General features: G+C 34.1%; 1 pseudogene; it reads right to left on the reverse strand.

Moving 5' to 3' along the window:
- Window positions 1-320: 320 nt before the first annotated feature.
- LOC120158527 lies at window positions 321-4,268 on the reverse strand (annotated as a pseudogene).
- Between the last annotated feature and the right edge of the window lie 1,700 nt (window positions 4,269-5,968).

Genomic DNA, 5,968 nt, shown 5'->3' on the forward strand with positions numbered 1-5,968 from the left:
ATTTAATAAATCAATAATGTAAGTAGCGAAAACATATATTTCCAAAATTAGTGATAAAAATGAACAGAACCAAAAGGAAAATGACCATTTCGATAATTAACTGAAAAAAAATAAACATCTTTGATATAATGAAAATGTCACAATATGCGTGTTCCGTTCAGAACCAGTTTGTCAGCATCAATCTCGGCTACTTTTGCCTGATAATCAAAAACTGCTCACTGACAAATTCCTCTTTCGGAACAAGTTGCAAGATTTCCGATCCAAAGCAAAAATAGGATCGAGTCCGGACCTAAATGAGATGGAAGTAACAAGTTTTGCTCGTGGGAACGAAATGATGTATGCTACAAATACGTTAAATATACTTCTTGTGCAGTCCAATTTGCAGATCAGAAGATATGGAAATGAGTAGTGGTAAAGAGTAATGCCATACAGCTTTAAAAACTCGTTTCTGATGAGCTTGTATCGACTGGCACGGCTTTCGAGCATTGTACCTGATATCAAAAATGTGAATGACAGGGTCTGCTGAACCAGATGAGAGGTATAAACCATCAGGAGACCAAGCTTGATTGATCAAAGCGGATTGAGAGTCGCTGCTTTCTTGCTTCCACCCAAAAGAATGTAGTTCGGTATGCCTCAGTCTAATATCATAGAGACGAAGCTGCTTCTCATGGGCCCTGGAAAAAAAATATGCATCTTATTGTCTAAAACTCCAAAGTGAAGATAAAGTTACCAAACATCCAGTAATATATTACGTGCTTCACATGTTACAAAAAAAGCAACAATCCAAGGGTAAATGAAAACTACAGAATTGCCCTCTATTTTTTCCAAGTTCTTCATGTCCTTGGAAGTTCCTTAAGGCCAAAAACTGATGTACAATATACATTCTGAATCTACTAGTCCAATAGAAGTCGTGTTATATATTAACTCGGTATAGTCCTGGAACAGACTATTAATGTAAATACAATGATTTTCATTGTTTATAGCAAATATGCTACATTCAAAAGAATCAGCAGGTATATTTAGAAATGTAAAAGGTAAATAGTCAACAGTCAACAGTCAAAAAGTAGTCATTTCTTACCCAGTTTGAACCATGAATAGGTTGAAGTCACAAGGATTTGGCAGAACACTCATGCATTTGCTTTCTATTTGATGCTTGAAGTCTGCCCTTCCAACATTCACATCAAACCCGATAATTCTTTTGTCTGCCCCAGCTGACAATATAACCTGCTTTTGATGCATCCCTGCAACTCCCATGACAGCTGAAGAATGCAGATTCCGATGCAAGGATTTTGGCTTCCATAAATTCTCATCTCTCTCATCCCAAAGCACCACCGCATGATCACTGCCACCAGTGACAAAACATGTATTTTCCCAGGGCATGAATATGATGCTGTTGATGATACCTTTAACATGGGGTTTATCCACTAAGTAAGTTAAACGGCCTCTCTGTCATTGCACAAACAAGCAAAAAGAAGAGTTCACTTTACATAAAGATAGGCCCCTTCTAAGGTGGAAACAGAATGTTCCAAGTACAAGATTATGGGGCAACTAAGCTCTTCCAACGCCTCCATATATCCAAGATATTCTAATTCTGAATATAGCAGGAGCAAGTCTTTTAAAACAACAAATTACAACCATCGTACTTACCAATTGTGTTTTATTAAAATTTAATACTGATATCTGAGAATCCCCAGCATCGGCAGTGTATGCACAAAAAAGGCTGTTTCCATGTGGATGCCAGGCTATATCTTCTGGCCATCTTCTTTCTACTGCAGATACACAATCCGTGCTACTAAGAAAAGAAGCTGATGACCTAAAGTTCAAGGGGCAAAAAGGAATAAGAAATTGTTAGGACTCAATTGATAGGAAGGGAGAAAAGACTTATGGTTCTAAATACCGCTAAGAAATACACAAAATTTGGCTAAGCAACAATCACAACTTAATTTGACCTATATCACCTTTGGAAATGTTCTCATAAATGTCATCCAAACAAAAGTATGACCAATGAAAGGATATGAAAACTATGATGCTGCCTTGATCAAACTAGAATGTGAAAGAGAGGGAAAAAGCCTCAATGATAATAAATCACAGATTATATCACTGGAGCTTCAAAAGTGCTCTGCATAAACCAACTCGATATTTCATTTTTTGTAGCAAGCCCAGGAGATAAACCACACATTTCAAAATTTAACTTTTGATATCAACTCCTTGCCATACCTAACACAGTTAAGCCTTAATCAAACAAATTTGGCCAACCACTTGTATCAATTTTATTACTCATGCTCTAATCACACTAAAGTTGCTCGCTATAGTACTAAACAGAATTGCAATGATCTTTCAAGCTTCAGCACCACAAACTTTTTCAAATTCTACTAAGACATCCCTACAGCTATCTTTCCCCAAATGGCAGAACAAATGTCAAAGTTAAGAAGCTCTCAGAATCTATATAAATTACATTTCCATGAAAAGAAAGCTTCCACGTGTCTATTACATGCATTGTATTCAAATTACAGCATGTTGGTATATATCCTTATCAATTTCAAATTATGTTATAATTAGAAGCTCAATTATATAAAAATTTGCCTTGTAATCTATGGATCAACAACCGATATAGGCCACAGTTAGTAAATAGCAGGTCCAAACAACTTAAGAAATTGAACTTACCCTCTAGCCTGAATTTGCCACAAATGGACTATTCCATCCAAAGCACTGCAAATAGCCCAAGAAACCAGCAGAAATTAGATCCTACAGAACATATAATACAGATTTGAAAGGCTAAACAGTTCAAACAATGAGGTGCAGGGGTAATTTCATCATGCTACTAAATGCAAATTCTTGCATAATCAACGACATATGCTTCTCTTCACTTATCAAAGAGCACACCTGGTCACGAAAAGATGATCATTCACTGGACACACAGCAAGGCTTCTCAACTTTCTTTTGTGCTGACTAGATATGTGATTGCTTGAATAGGAGCCAATTTTGGTCAGTGAAGAGCTGTTCCGTACCAAGGGAATCAACTCTTTGTGCTCTTTTTGTTCTGATACAATAGTAAATTTGAAATGTTCACATAATCCATCATGAAAGTAAGTAAACAACTCAGTTACAGGTTATTGTCTTACCAAACTTCCTTTTAATCCCTCTCTGTCTTTAGTTTCAACAACCTCGGGATTGGAAGAAGTTCTATGAGATGCCTCAGCTCTTACATTCATAGCCCTGTTAGAGGCAGGACTTGCTTCAAGACTAATGGTAGTCTTTGCACTTGACCCTGGCAGTTTTATAGGTTGTGAAATCTTCGGATTCACAGAAGGGATTACAAGTTCAGTTTTTGACAGTGGTTTCATTTTAGAACCCCCATTTATACATTCGGGAGTTGATCTCTGATCCACCTTCACACTTTTACTTGCAAGAGAAGCATTAGTGAATGTTGTATTATGTCGTCCTCGAAGGAGAGCCAATTTAGATTGTGAATCGTGCAGCCTCTTCTTTGCTTCATCAAGCTATGTTTCAAACAAGCAGGAAGAACAAAACAATCAAACAAAGCGATTCAAATGCATGTCAAAGTCAAAGCTTAAGCCTATACTAAAACAAAACATCATATCAATACACCTTTTAAACAGCACAAACAATTTTTATTAGCACATATTTGATTCACTAATAGTGTGCTTCCAAAATAACCTGATAATCAAATAAAACCAATATATCATTTAACAAAACAAATGAAAGCAGAAGAATGAATTCTAAAAAGTGGGTAATTTTATTAGTCCACAGATTAAAAGATTGCTAATTTCCCACTTAAATATCACTTATTTGTACTTGTTATTCTCCAAAGACAGACATTAAAAGACAATCATTAAAGTGGAGAACTGAAAAGAAGAAACTTTCTCAAATAAAAATACACAGAATTCTACAATCATGAAAACAAAATATCCCCCAATCCAAGAAAAAGAGAAAATCCCAATAGTCGAAGGGGGAAAAAACAAAGATATTCATGAAAAAAGTGGAAAAACCTGAGATTTGTAATAGGAGATACGATTTCCAAGTTGTTCAACTTCTTTGGTGCGATGCTCGATCAAAGCCACCAATGCTTCTTCTTGCTCAGCTATGGAGTTTTCGTCTTCTTCTGCTGCTGCTTCTTCCTTTATTTTATTCGAAATCGTTGAACCCGCCCTCATTCTTCTTCACTTTTTTTTTCTTCCTCTTTACGCCAGTTTCTCTAACCCAAACACGCTTTGTGTTTTCTAGCGTTTATAATCTTCAATTTGTTCTAATAATTTGTCATAGAAACTACTGAATAAATTCTTATCATTATTTTAGATTCGTCTATATGAATTTCTCTTTTTTATAAGCAATCAGGAAATCTAGAGAAAAATAGAGATTTGAAGATTTTAATGTTTGATAAATAAAGGTTATTTATTTTTTTTAAAAGTAAAAAAAACTTTGAATTAATTTGTTTAAACTTTAATTCTAAAAAATATCATATCTCGTTATTCAAAGTTTATTTATTTATATAAATCAAATGACTAAGAATATAACGGAGGGTAAAACTAATAACCTTGTGGTCGTGGGATCGAGTTCTACTGAGGGCAATTCATAACGGAGGTCTTCCACGGAAGCTGCTATCAACCTAACGTTGGGGGCAGCCTACTATCCTACCTCCCCCTTATCCCATTACATATGGGAATAGAGTCAGCTAATTAAATGACTAAGAATATAAACGTGTTTTTGTGAATCTTTAAATAAATATTATATTATATTTATTATAAATTAAAAAATTATTTACTTTAAAATTAACTTTAAAGTAAAAATTTTATTAATTTAATCTACTTTAAAGAGATCATATATATATATATCATATATGAAAAAATAAATATGTATTGTATTTTTTATCAAAAATTACACAGGAGTAGATTGTCCTATATATATGTATATTGTATATGATCATAAAAAACTATTTAAATTGAAATCAAATAATATCATAATATTATAAATGTAGACACCTATTTTCGTTCGAGACTTCAAAGGGATTATTTAGTATATATGATAATATATATAATAATTTCAAAAATATACAATATATATAGTTTTTGAAGATATGTAGTATAGTTTTCGAAAATATTTTTTGAAAACATATAATATATAGTTTTTAAAAATGGTTTTGAAAACATATAATATATAGTTTTTAAAAGGCGGTTTTTAAAAACATATAATATATAGTTTTTAAAAAACGGTTTTTGAAAACGTTTATATTATAGTTTTATCGACCCCCTCAGTCACTACGAACGCCCCCGATCAGTGCAATGGGATGTGTCTATTTATCTATCTCTTGACACCACTATTTTTGGTTTTGGATCTTCCAAATCGGAGATCCGGACCCATTTTTTTCTGATCCTTCGATAAAAAGATTCATTTTCTTCATAAAAAATAGGAGGTAGAACATATAAAGATTTCTTTTTCGATTCATCCCTGGAGTTGAATACCTCATTCAAGAATTCTTTTTGATCCAATCCGTAGGAATCAATAGAATGCTATCTATGAGGTAGTTAGACACGCCCCTTGGGGGATCCGTTGGGTCTTTAAAAAAGACTCAATCAAAGGGCACAAACAATGAAGGGAAAGCCTGCTGTTTTTCTGAGGTTGGGTTTTGAGATGAGGTAAGATACACTCGAAGAAATCCGTTGTCTAGAGAGAGTGGAGTGATCTCAAAGAGTTTTCAATTAGAAATTTATGAAATTCTTATTCTCTGATGGGAAGTTGGTCAGTCTGGTTTGAATCAAGGAACGGAACCGGTTCTTTTTTCTGAGGTTGGGTTTTGAGATGAGAGTAAGATACACACGTCGAAGAAATCCGTTGTCTAGAGAGAGTGGAGTGATCTCAAAGAGTTTTCAATTAGAATATTTATGAAATTCTTATTCATCTGATGGGAAGTTGGTCAGTCTGGTTTGAATCAAGGAACGGAAGCCGGTTC

This window comes from Hibiscus syriacus, unplaced genomic scaffold (assembly GCF_006381635.1).
Source record: "Hibiscus syriacus cultivar Baekdansim isolate YM2019G1 unplaced genomic scaffold, ASM638163v2 tig00111330_pilon, whole genome shotgun sequence".
Taxonomy (NCBI): Eukaryota; Viridiplantae; Streptophyta; class Magnoliopsida; order Malvales; family Malvaceae; genus Hibiscus; species Hibiscus syriacus.